This window comes from Ursus maritimus, unplaced genomic scaffold (genome assembly GCF_017311325.1).
Source record: "Ursus maritimus isolate PB19 unplaced genomic scaffold, ASM1731132v1 scaffold_14, whole genome shotgun sequence".
NCBI classification, from domain to species: Eukaryota; Metazoa; Chordata; class Mammalia; order Carnivora; family Ursidae; genus Ursus; species Ursus maritimus.
Genome location: NW_024423786.1, coordinates 54,700,447 through 54,713,729, shown reverse-complemented (window position 1 = coordinate 54,713,729; position 13,283 = coordinate 54,700,447). Strand labels below are relative to the sequence as shown.

At 64.2% G+C, this 13,283-nt stretch overlaps 1 protein-coding gene across 2 annotated transcripts in view; it reads right to left on the bottom strand.

Annotated features, from left to right (window-relative positions):
• Positions 1–9,145, bottom strand: part of ZBTB7A (zinc finger and BTB domain containing 7A) — a 16,597-nt gene extending 7,452 nt beyond the window's left edge. Inside the window, exon 1 of one of the 2 annotated variants that reach the window (XM_040629581.1) lies at positions 8,893–9,145. The gene's annotated coding sequence lies outside the window, so the exon portion shown is untranslated. Of the gene's footprint in view, positions 1–7,648; positions 7,761–8,892 lie in introns of those variants that run through there. The other variant, XM_040629582.1, reaches the window with a different exon arrangement.
• Positions 9,146–13,283: the final 4,138 nt, after the last annotated feature.

Here is a 13,283-nt window from a genome sequence, read left to right as displayed (position 1 = left end):
GGGGGGGGGCGGAGCCAGTGAGGACACAGCAAACCCCTTCCTGCCCCGGGGGAGCCCCCACCATGCACTTTGGCCCTGGCAGCGAGTAATGGGGGAACTGCCTGACACTCCTTTTTGCTGCTCACCCAGGCTGAACTTTCCCAAAGGTGGAGCAGGGGGCCGGGGGCTTCCTGTCCACCTCGGGTCCACCCAGCCCCTCCCCAACTCTTGGCCACCCTGGACACTACTGTTCGGCCCAGGGCCTCAGTCTCCCCATCCATCAAATGGACAGAGGCTTTTGGAAGAGCTGGCCATGGGGCAGGGGCCGGGGGCGCGACACTCTGTCTGTCCTGCCCCTCTCCCCCACTCCCTTTTTCCGCCTTCCCCTGGGCCGTGAGTCATCCACCCACTCGGGCGCTTGTGCAACCCTCTGGCTCCTGTCCCCACCCCTCCACCCTCTCTGGGGAGCCCCCGGCTGCCCCAAGCCACCCAACACAACCCACAATCCTCCAGCTGCTCAGCTCGCAGGACAGAGCCCCCGACATCTCCCGGGAGGACGAAGCTGCGCCTTCCTTGGCAGCCCAACGCAGTTTGGACCCAGACCCCTCCCACTTTGAGGGGCCACCCTGGCAAAGGACCCCAGGGTTGGTGTGGCTGGACCCAAGGCCAGGGAGGGACTGTCCCAACCCTGGGCCACCCTGGGAACAGGGTCCAGGCCCTGGGACTGACACAGAGGCCTTTGTGCAGCCACTCCGGCAGACACTACACTTCCCAGGACTCCTCTCTCTGCGGCCCGCCCTCTTTCCCGCTGACCACACCAGCTGCTCGGCTCCCCCCTCTGTTCCACCAGCCCGTTGGCGGCGGGGGGCTCAGATGTGGCTGCTGGGAGCAGGAAGATGAGGGGCTGACCCCATCTGAGGCTCAGCCATGGGAAGCCTCGGAGGAGCCCCTATGGCAGCTTCCACCCCCTGCCACCATCTGCTGTCTGGCCCCAGGCCCCAGGGAGCAAGTGGGCAGATGGGCTCCGGATCAGACTGGCCTCGGCCCTCCTCACCCCTTTCTGATCCGCCTCAAGATGGCCACCCTGCCCCTGTTTGCCATTGTCCCCCCGGGTGCCCCAGCGTCCCCTCGGACCCCGAGGTGTCCCCGGGGGCCTCAAGATCGAGACCTGAAATGGTCCAGATGATTCACCAGCCCCCCTCCACGGCCTCTCCACCCCCGCCTTCCCACAGGCACCAAGCCCGCCGGGCAAGGGGGCTGGCACAGCTTTACATCGAGGGCGAGGATGCCCGGGCTCTCATTTGCTGGAAACCACCGGGCTGGGAGGACGCGAGCTTGGGCCTCAGACCTGGCGTGGGCCACCAAACCAAGCCCTGGGGTCTGGGCCTCCGCCTGCTCGGTGAGCCTGTGGCGCGGGCCAGCCTGTGGGTCTGCACCGGGTCCCAGAGTTTCTATTTCCCCACATAACCATAAGAGATCCTCCCCCAAAGGGCCAGGCCTGGGAGGATGGATGCCAGCCAAAGAAAACCCCCGTGAGAGCAGCATGACCCCCATGACAGAAGAGAACACAAAGGCCCAGACACACCTGGAATCCTAGCCAAGGGCACCCCGCAAGCCTGACCCTCGGGGGTCTGGCCTCCCACCTCCCCGGCCCAGCAAGCCATCCCCTCATCCCTCAGCCTGGAGACTAAACTAGCTCTGCAGACACCTGGCCCACACCCTCTCTCCAGGAACACAGGCCACCTGCCCGCCACGCCCTGGGCCGCTGCCCCCACCCAGGCCGCTTGGGGCCCTCCCTCTAAGATAAAGAGGCAGAAGACCGGGTGCGACGGCAGAGGGAAGACAGCTGAGCCCCCTTGCCGGTTCCGGTGGGCTCCGGGCAGTACACAGCACGCGTCTGTTCCGCACCCACTGCGTGCCGCATCCCTCCCCAGGATGGCCTGTGGCTTCCTGCGCTGAGAGGCCCGGCTGGCACCTGACGCCCAGTAGGTGCCCCCACACCAGGTGGTCGCTTGGCAATGACAATCCACTGAAACGCCTCTCCTCCAGGAAGCCCCACCCCCACGCCGGCCAGGTCCCCACCCTCAACGGCCTGGCCTGCCAGGGTCCCCTGAGCTCAGGCCCACACCCACCTGGCCCATCTTTCATCAGAGCTCCGCCCCCGCGCTCGCCTCCGTGGGATTTCCGGGGCGCTGGGTGCTGACTCGGCGGCCGAGGGGCAGGCCTCAGCAGGCTCCTCCCGGGCTAGAGGTGGGGCACCCCCTTCCCTCTGTGCTCGCCGCCCCCCACCGCCGCGGGCGCACAGTAGGGGCGCAGCAAACCGGATGAACCGAAGACCACAGAGCGAGGCGCTGGAGAGAGCCCACACCCAGCCCCGCCCACCTAGCTGGCGGGCTCCCCCCAGTCCCACCTCCCATCTAACCCGGGGTCGCCTGCTGTACTTTTCCAAGGCGGCAGAACCCAAGTCGGTTTCGGCCCTTCTGGGGCCTCCTCTGTGCCTTGGACATTTCAGGAACTAATTCAGGAACTAACTGGGCACCTTTACTTCACCCTTCCCACTGTAACCCTGGGCTTTACAGGCAAGGAGAAGCTCAGAGCAGTGAGGAGACCCAGGCAAGGTCACACAGCAGACCAGCGGTCAGGCTGGGACTCAGACTCTCGGACCTGAGCTGCAGCCACTCCACGGCTGGGGCCCCGGGGTGAGGTCGGGAGTGCCTTCCCCTGGTCCCGGGAGTAGCAGGTGTCACCCGGGACCCCAGGATTATGGGAGGGCGTCTTGAGCATGGGGAACAGCAGAGGCCAAGGCCCGGAGGTGGGCGCCTGGGAGAGGGACGGGGGAGGAGGCTCCATCTACCAGGCTTCCCAAGGTCAGGCGCAAGGTGAGGGTTGGGACGGGCCTCCTCCTCCCGGCGCTCCTCGGGAAGGAGAGGGGGCGGCCATCACCCGGTGGGCAGGTAACTGCCTGAGACCTGACATCTTCCTGGAGGAAGGGGGGGGCCGGGGCTGCTTAATGAGGGGTCAAGACCTCTCCACTCCCCCCCCCGGAGACTACAACATGAAACCAAACGGAACTCGAACACCTACTATGCGCCATGCACAGCAGCCTGGGCCCACATCCCAGCTCTCCCACCTCCAAGCGGCAGGACACTGGGCAAGACGCGGTGCCTCCGTGCCTCGGTCTCCTCAGAGGTCATGACAACAATAAGGGGACAGGGGCAGCTCTAGGTCCAGGGTCCCACTCTCGCCCATTGGGCAAACTCCGCCTGAGGACCTACTGTGTGCCAGCACCAGTCCCCAAAGGCCCAAAGAGGCTGTTTACTGACCCCCTCCGTGTGCATGGGGGGCTTCGAACTCAACCTCTGAACGTTACTGCAGGAATTCAGCCCCCTCCCCACCTACTATGTGTCAAGGGAGTGCGTGTGGGGGGCCCCAGGAGGAAGCCAGGGGAGAGGAGCCGTCACCTGGAAGGGGGAAAACCAGGCCCAGAGAGGGTGGGTGGCTGGCCCAAGGTCACACAGCAAGTCTGGTGCCCAGGTGCGGTTGCCAGGCCCACGCCCAGCCACCCCCGCCCCCTCCCAGGCCAGCGGCCTGTGTTGCAAGGTTGGTCCCAACGGGTAACCCCGCCCTGACCTGGTGCCAATCCCTGCCTGGCCCGGTCCCCGGCCTGGGGTTTAATGGGACAGGAATGCAGCGTCCCGATTAGGGAGTGGGGGGCACCAATGGCCCCGCGTGGCTGCCCGGCTGCCAGCCCGCCCGTCCTCAGAGGCCTCCCTCCAGGCCAGACACCAGCAAACAGGCCCTCGGCCATTTTATGTGTCCATTTATTGCCCTAAATGGGGAGGGGCTTCCTGCCCAGGCCTTAAAGGGCCAGAGGCAGGAAGGCTGTGGGCCCAGTGGGAAGTGTGTGTGGGGGCGGGAGGGGCGATGAGGAGGTCATGGGGATCCCATCTGACCCCCAACTCATGGGTGGGGCTGAAGCTCACCCTATTCCCACGCTCTTGAGTGCCGTCACAGGTCAGGAAGTAACAGCCCTGACACCAGTACCGGGTTCCAAGAGGAAGCCCCGGGAAGAGAGAAGCCATTCGTGGTGAGTTAGAAGGAACGAGCTTCCCATCACCTGGGGTAAGTAAAGCCAGGCTTCTCAGAATCCCATCACTACCTACCCCACCCCTGCTCAGGCTGCACCTGCTTGTACAAGGTGCCCGGAAGAGGCCTGGGTGGCCTCGAGAAGCTGTCCTCCTCTCTACCTCCACACCTCTCCCTCCCTCCCCTGAGGCCCGCTTGTTACCTCCTGCACCACCCCCACCCCCGCCCCCAGCCTGGGCAGGTGGAGAGCTTGGCCTGGAAGCCCCAAAGGGGAGCTCAGCCTATCGGGGCCCTAGTGTCCTGTGCCCACAAACCCGCCAAGTTCCCTCCCATCAAACACATCCTGATGGGAGGTGGGACGGGGCCTTGTTTTCCAGTTAAACCAGAAAGGCGTGGGTGGGGACACTTCCACTGAGTGGCCGTTCACAGCCTGCTGGGGGGACAGATGGAGGGGCTGGTCCCTCGGCCACGCTCCTCACAAGCGCCAGATTCTCCGCAGGACATCTTTCGCGCCGTGGTGCTCCTGACTCAGGCCTCGGGCCCCAAGGACGGGGGCTGCTCCTCAGCAGGCCGGTGGGGGGGGCTGATCTCGAGCGTGTCAACATCCAGCATCACAGGGTCTGTAATCATCGCCCCACTTTACAGGCCAGGAAACTGAGGCTCAAGAGAGGGAAAGGGACTTGCCCAGGGTCACACAAGAGAGCTGAATTTGAACACAAGCCCACTGGCTCTGTACTGTCTAACTGGTCCTTCCAGGGCTCCTTACCCCCCTCCTCCACACTGCCCCCGGGCACCAGCAAGGGACTAAATCCCCCTCCCCTGGGGGCCTTGGGGCCAAGGACAGCTTATTCTCACGCCTCCTCAGAGCTGCCTTGTGATAGCCCAGAAAAGGGAGAGGTTTGCCTGAGGTCACACAGGGAGCCTGGGGCAGGACTGGAGTCTGGCTGACGTCTGTGCACTCAGGGCAGGGGCCCTGAGCCCTGGTCATCAGGACAGGGATGCAGGAGGGGCTCTCCTAGGCCCTGACGCGGCACAGCAGCGACCCAGCAAACGCTCCTGGGGAATCACTGACCAAACCCTCAGGACTACAGACTTGGGCTGATGGCAAGACTGAGGTTGACAGAGGGGTAGGGACCTCCCCAGGTAGACCTCAGGTGGAGGTGAGGGCTGGGCTGGGACTGGACCACACTGGCCCCCACCCAAGCCTGTTCCTCTGGTCCCCACCGCCCAGGGCTGTTACAGGGCGGTTTATGGCCCATCAGGTGCCTGGGGCACAAGGTGACAGGTGGGGGGGTGCTGTGTGTCTCAAGTGGCTGGGCTGGCGACACACTCCAGCAGAATCCCAGTGGTGCCCTGAGTTGACCCGGGTGCTCCCTCCACGAGGAAGGGAAGGCACGAGAACACAGGTAGACCTGCAGGCGCCACCCGCAGAATACCCCATAACCCCATTTTACGAGGGGGGACACCCAGACTCCGAAAGGCCGAGGGGCTTGTCCAAGGTCACAGAGCAGCTAGTGGGCCGTCATTCGAAACCCCTGCAAACCTCAGGCCAGCTCTGCTGCAGAGGGGCTGGCTCTGAGACGGCTTTTTCGAGGTGACCTCGGTCATCTCGGGTATAATGGGTCATAAAACCCAGAGAGCCCTGCCCGTCTCCAGGGGCCAAGGTGCCAAGGTGCGGGACTGTGGCTCAGAGGGGGTGGGAAAGGCCTCAACAAGCCATAAAAGTGCCTGCCACAGAAGGCTGGGAGGCGAGAGGACAGGGGCTCATGCTGTGTGACCTTGGGCACCTTGCTGGCCCTCTCTGAGTCTCACCGTCCTCTTTGCGCAGAGGGTTTCATGAGTCCCAGGACAGCTCCATTTGGCCTACAGGCGCCTGCTCTCAACCCCCAGGCCCTCTGGAAGACAGGTGGGTGGGCGCCCCTCAGCTGAGAGGAAGGAAGATTGGGCCTCATCCTGAGCCTGGAGGCAGGACCACAATGGTCAGACCCAGCTCTAGCGAGGTGACCTTGGGCTGCTCTCTGCTTCCCCCTTGGGCCTCGGTCTCCCCCCCCCACCCGACACCCACCNNNGATCGCCACAAGCCTGCACCAGCTCTAGGTCAGGGGGCCCCAAGGAAGAGAAGCAAGGAAAACAGCAAACACACGTACGTGCTCCCGCCTCGGGAGCCTGCCCCACTGGATGGAGGCTGGGCTCTGCCGGGCCTCAGTACCCCCCACAGAGGAAAGGGTGCACCAGCTCCCTGCGGCCACGCTGATGCTGCTTCTCCCAGTGCCTGCGAGCGCTCAGAGTTTCGTGGCTCCCGGCCCCGGGCCAGGGTGCTGACTGGCCACCACGCAGCCAATCAGAGCTGAATAATAAATACCCCCCCAAAGTGACCCACGAATTAAAATTTCAGTGTCCCCGTTGGCTCCTCTTTCCTTCATTAGGCATGCGGATCCCAGGGCTTCGCTCTTCCAGTCACTGGCTCCTGCCCCCCCTTCTCCCCTAGGCTCCCGTCTCCACAGCGATGGCTGGCGGTAAACAGAGCCCCGAGCCCAGCCGACAAGTGCCAGGCCCGGTGTGCTCCAGGGGCCCCACCAGGGGGTGGCCCCCGGGGGGAAATGCCCCCTGCCTGGAGCCCTCCACCGGGCAGCAGTAGGGCCCAGCCTGGACTCCCCGGACCTCTCCCAAGACCAGCTCTGCCAATAGGAAGTGATCGGCGGGTCCTGTGGAGGCCCCCCCAGTGTGGGAGCGGCACACTCAGGGTTACGCCCTGGCCCTGTTGTGGGGGGGGGTGCTGACATGGAATCCCGGATGCCCTCTCCAGCCGGCCCTGCTCCCGGAGGCAGCTGGCAGGGAGGAGGGGGGGGAATAAACCAAGCCTGCCACCCATGGGTGAACCAGGTGGGCACGCCCGGGGAAGGGGCACCAACACCTCTCTCACTTCCGCAGCCTGGCTAGGGGGAGAGAGAGGAGTTGTCGGCCTCCCCCTGCCGCTCACTCAACTGCTGGCTGCATTCCCCAAACATTTAGTGGGCGCCCACTGGGTGCCCCGGCCTCGTTGGACAGCAGTCTCTTGCTGCGGTCCACCGGGCTCCCCCGCAGCCAGCCAGAGCGGGCAGTGCCTCCCAGAACCCGCAAAGGCCTGTGCCTGGGGGTGCACCGGCCCCAGCGCTCAGCTCAGGCCCCTGCCTGGTTCCCAGGCCTGGGGCTGGGGGAAGGGGTTGGTTCCCAAGCCAGAGAGGGAGGAAGAGCGAGGGAGGGGGCCGGATCCCACCAGTTCACCCCCTCCTCTGCTGGGGCTCAGGGTTCGCACGTGGTGGTGGCGTCAAGGGGAAGGAGGGGGGTCCGGGCCAAAGGAGACGGGGTCACGCGCTTTGGGGGCGCGGGCGGGGGGAGAAGGGTGCTCTCAGCCCCCTCCCCAGGGCCCGGAGCCGCGCGGCCGCGCGGGCGGGGCAAGGGGCCAGGCCGGTCCCCCCACCCAAGGCTGAGTCAGGCCCGGGCGGGGGCAGGAAGCGGCCCCCTCCCCCGCCCCGGCCGCAGCGCGCGGCCCCCACCCCGGCCCACGGGCCCCCGCCGCGCCGCCCGCGCGGGGGGCTCCTACCTCCTTCCCGGGGCAGCGGCGAGGGGGCCCGGCCCCGGCGGCGGCGGTGGCGGCGGCTGCGGCTGGGCTGGCTCCCTCCGAGGGGCCGGGAGGCGGCAGTGAGCCTGGCCCCGCGCCACCCCCCGCCGCCGGCGGCCAATCCCCACCCGGGCTGGGGGGAGGGCGATGCAAATTACCCCGGATCTGGGTCCGCCCGCCCGCCTCCCCCACGCCCGGGCCCGGCCTGCACTAGGCCGCGCATCCCCGGGCTCGCTTGCGCCGCGCGGCCGCTTGGGCCGCCGCCCTCCCCGGAGAGCGCCGGGTGGGTGACCCCCCCCCCCGGGGCGGGGGGCCGAGGGGAGGGGGGCTGGGGACGGTTACACAACCAGGCGGGGAGGGGCCCCGGGGCGGGGAGGGGGCCGGCCCGCGGGCCGCGCAGCCGGAAGCCGGGGACCGCCACCGGCCCCCGGCGAGGGGAGCCCGGCTTCAGGCCCCGCCCCCGGGCCGGCTCGGCCCGCCCCCGCGCCGCGCCGCGCGATCGGTCCGCGCCCATTGGTTCGCCTGCCCGCCGCTCACCGCCCCTCCTCCGCACCGCCCCTACCCGCGGAACGCGGCGGGCCGCCGGCGCGAGGCACCCTGGGACATGTAGTCCGAGCCGCCTGCCACCTGCCGGCCGCAAGCGGCGAGGGGACTACGACGTCCAGAAGCCCCCGCGGCCCCGCCCGCCCACCGGGACACTCCACCCCTTCCCCCTCCTTTGCAAAGCCCCCCTCCCTGTTTTTTCAGCCCCCTCCCCCCCCATCCCCCATGGAGCTCAATCCTGGCCAACTCCAACGTATGCACGCAGCACCTAATAGGCCCCCGGGGGGCGAGAGCACCCCCAGTACCTAGCTGCAAACTTAGCACGCGACGCGCCCCCCTATCTCCCCACGCCGGTTTCCCCCACCCTCAATGCGGCCCTGCTTCCCCTCCCCCGCTCCCCGCGCGCCTGGGATCCCCGAAAAGCCATGCACTCGGGGGCTGGGGCACAAGCCCATGCACTTCGCCCTCAATCCCCCTTCCCGGGCGGCGCCCCCTCCTCGCGCTCGGGATCCAGGGCGCTTCCAGCCTCCGGGCAGCTGCCAACCACCCCCTCCTCTGAAACTTGCGGAACGTCCGCGGCTCCCCGGATCTCTCCTTCCCGAGAGGGCAGAGGTGGGCGCAGCGCCCCCGGCCCGTCCCCGCCCTGCACCCCGTACGGGGGGCCGCGCCGGGCACTGACTTACCTCGCGCGGCCGGGCCGGGGCCGGGCCGGGCCGGGGCGCGAGGGGCCGGGGCCCGGAGTTGGGACTGGGCTCCTCGGCCGCTCGCCTCCGGGGTCCGCGTCTCTCGCTCTCCGCCTCTCGCGCTCTCCCCTCGTCGCTCCCTCGCTCCGGCGGCGGCGGCGGCGTCACTGCCCCTACAGTAACTGTACAGTACAGCCAAAGCCCCGTATGATGCTCGCGACTCCCTTCCTGGTTTCTCCGAGGGCAAGAGGGGTCCTCCCTTGTCTTAAAGGTGCCGCAGCCGCCGGCCCCCCACGCCCAGCCCGCCCCCCCCACCCCGGCCTCGGAGGCCAGAACAGGCTCGGCAGGTCCCCTCTTGCCACGTCTCTGCCCTCCCGTGGGGCTTCGCCCGCTGCGCCGGGGAGACCGGGCTGTTATTAGGTTTTGTCAAGTGGGGGGTCCAGCCCGCCCCCGGCGCGCCCCCCCTCCTCTGACCTCTCCGCCCCGCTGCGCGGCGCCGTGCCAGCTTGCCAGCTTATCTGGCCCCAGAGCTCCCCGGGGCGCGGGGGGAGCGGGCCCCCCGGGGTGGAGGGGGGGTGGGGGCCTCCAGATAAACAGGCCCCCAGCCTCTGCGCAGGGGCGGGCGCGGGGGGGCGCGGGCTTTGCCCCCGACGCCCGGGGCGTGGCAGGATGGCAGCGGGGGCGGGGAGGGCTGTGCGCACTGCGAGGACCGACGCGGGCGTGGGTCGCGGCGGCCGGGGCTGCTGGGGGTGGGTGGGGGGCGAGGGAGTGGGGACCCCGGGCCAGGCGCCGGCCCTCCCAGGGCCTCAGTTTGCCCAGCCGCAGAAGGGACCCGGGGTGGGTTTTCGAATGACGGCTTGGGTCCGCTGGGCTCCTGGGTCCCTAAATGAAACAACCAACCTGCCTGCCCGCGATTATATAAAAGAGTCGCCTCCGCCCGCTGCGCCAGGGGCGTAGCGGGGGAAGGGGTTGGCGAGGGGCGGGCTGGGCGGTTGTTTTCCCGGCTTTCCGAGTTCCCCCACCCAACTGCGGGCCGCTGGGCTGGACGGGGACCGGGCCCCGGACGTCTGGGTCCTGCGGGCCGCTCGCGCCAGGGTCTGCGTGGCTCCGGAGGGGCAGCGATGGGGAGTGGGGAGGCTTTGGCTCAACCCAACTTTTTTCCCTGTCCATTTCTCCCACTTCCTCCCCGGTCGTGGGAGAGGTCCGGCGGGGGACGGGGGAGGGGGAGGAGGGGACGAGCGGTGAGAACAGCCTGACCCGGCCCGGCCGGCTGCCCAGCTGCACACAGTAGGCTCCTGGGGAGGGCTGGCTGGTGCGATCCGCCGCGTGGGGGGCTCTGGGCCTCGGTTTCCCCTTCCTCCTTCCCTTGGACGGAGAGCGCTGGCACCTGCTTAAGAGCCGCCTTTTACTGAGCGCTTCTCGTGTGGTTGGCTCTGTCCGGGGTCCTGTTTACCTCCATTCTAACATCTAATCGCATTATACTCGTTTATTGCTATTATCATTACCACCACTACCTTACAGGCAGGAAACTGGCACTGCCATGGGTGAAGTGGGCTCAGTCTGTCCTCCTCTGACTTCAAAGCTTCCCACCGCCCCTTGTACTTTATTACTTCTACGCACAACATATTAAAGGCGCCTTTCAACTCCCAAACGGGTTGAATCGGCTTTTGTAATAATAATTTGGCTTCAAGGGGAAACCCGGGAGGCCCCCAGAGGGGAAGTGACAGCCCCAGGACTTGCAGCCTGAAACCAGCCCCCAGTAGGTGGGAAGGGACTGAGGGAGGGGCCGCGTAGGTCCCCGGTGAGGGTGGAACCCAGGGACTTTGCTCTAACGACCCTGCCTAGGACATAAGCCCTTCTTCCTTCCTTAAACCACGGGGCCACCAGCCTTGGGATTAGAAGGGCCAGGCACAAAGACAATTTGCAGGTCTCAGGGTTGTGCCTGGACTCCTGCAGATAACTAGAGCTCGGTCCTTACTCCTCAATGGTCTCACCCCCCCCACCCCAAGCTCCACCCACTCGGCCAGTACAGGGGTGACTTGGTTTCCCCTCCTGTGCCACCTAGCCTCGAATATCCTGCCCCGTTTCTCTACAGTTGATAACCTGATTCAGAAGGGTAAGGGAGTACACACAGAAGATTGGCATTGAGTCTAACCCTCAACACACCCTGAAAAGAAGCAGGGGTTATATAATTTCCATCTTACATATGAGCAAACTGAGGCCCAGGGAGGCACCATGAGCAAGGATGTCAAATGCAGCATCCCCCTGGCTCTGGATCCTGCCAGAAGGGCTGGGAAGGGGTCCCTCGGGATATGCCAAGATGGCAGACCCCGACCTCCCATGCTCAGTCCTGTCCCTGACGTGGAAACAGTGAGGGAGGCAGAGCTTTGTCCTGACCCCCATTCCTCAGTCCCTACTCCTTCCCCTCACCTCCCCAAAATACCCGAGTAGATACTATTTTAAAAGCTAATAGGGTTATAAAAGACTGAGTTACTGTGTGACCTTGGGCAGATTACTTAACCTCTCTGATCCTCAGAGTCCACTGCAGAGAATAATGATAGAGACTTCCTAGGGTTCTAACGAGGGAGACACATGATGGTACATATAACATTGTTTTTAAAGATTTTATTTATTTATTTGAGAGAGAGGCAGCGATAGCAAGAGAGAGCATGAGCAGGGAGGGGCGGGAGAAGCAGGCTCCCTGCTGAACAGGAAGCCCGATGGATGTGGGACTTGATCCCAGGACCCTGAGATCACGACCTGAGCAGAAGGCAGACACTTACAGGACCAAGCCACCCAGGCGCCCTACATATAACATTCTTCAACAGCACAGTAGGACAGGAGAGAAGTCCTCCATAAGCCATAGACGTTATTATATTGATGTCATTGCTACTGTTTGGGCCATACCCCCCTGTTCCTGGCCAGGGCAGCGATGAAACCCACATTTCAAAGATGAAAAGTTCACACACACACACTCAATGCATTTTTTACTTCGCCGGCAAGACCCCCATAAGGTGCTCGGCGAAAGGGTTCTCGGAGCCTCTCAAGACCAGCTCCATCTCAGCAATAAAACAACACGAAAATCAACAAATACTTGGCCCTTGCCTCAGAACAAATTTGTTCCGGGGTGGATTTCTAAAATTCCACCTTTGAATGCAACTTTAGTCCCCCTGTGTAGGAGGGATTATCCTCCCTGACCAACAGGACGATTGGCGTAGAGACCCAGAGAAGGCTCATAACTTGCCAAAGACACACAGCCAGTGAATGGATGGACTTGAATTTGAGTTACGTTGTCTAGGCTGCGAGTTTATATATTTTGAGCGGATAATTCTTGTCCCCATAAGTAGGGGTTGCTTCTGGGGTGGAGAAGCAGGAGGGGTGGGGAGCAGAGTCAGAGACCTTCTGTTCTCTGTCTTTGATCTTTTGAATTTTGCATCACAAAAAAAATTTTTTTAAGTCATCTGCACGCCCAGTGTGGGGCTTGAACTCACGACCCCAAGATCAAGAGTCACAGGCTCTCCTGACTGAGCAGGACAGGCGTCCCGATGCATATATCATTTATAATGAAATTTAAAATAAAGTCACATTTCTTAACTTGCGTGCTTCAGAGAACACCATCAAGAAAGTGAAAGAAAAACCCATGGAAGGGGAGAGAATATTTGCAAATCACAGATATGATCAAGGTCTGCTGTTCAGAATATGTAAAGAAATCTTAAACCCAACAATAAAAACAAAATAACCGATTCTTTTAAATGGGCAAAGGATTTGAATAGACACCTCTCCAAAAAAGATACACCAAAAAGAAAAAAAAAAAAACCAGATACACACACACAAAAGTTGCTCACCATCAGTAGTCATTAGGGAAATGCAAATCAAAACCCCGGTGAGACACCAGCTCACCCCTGCTAGTAGGGGCTGAATCCAACAGGCAGACAGCAGCAAGTGCAGTGGGGGTGGGGAGACACCTGGGCCCTGCTGTCCCGCTGGCGGAGGGATAGGCCGGCACTTCGTCCCAGAGCGAAACACAGTGACCGTCTAACCTGGCAAGGTGTAAACCCAAGACAAATGACATCCGGTCCACACCGAAACGTGGGGTGCAAATCCACAAAACGTCATGACCCGTAACAGCCAAAAGCTAAAAACGGTTCAAATGTCCGTCAACTGATGGATGAACGCACGCAACGCGTCCACCAGGCGCAGGGAGTGTCCGCCGCCAGCAGGAGCGAGGCGCCCACCCGCGCCGCCCCGGGCAAGGACCCCGAGCCCACGACGCTCAGGGAGGGAACCAGACACAGAAGGCCCCACGGCGTGTGAGGCCACGTGTGTGACACGTCCAGACCGGGCTCGTCCACGGACGGGGAGGGGCTCGTGGAGCAGTGGGGGGGGGGGGG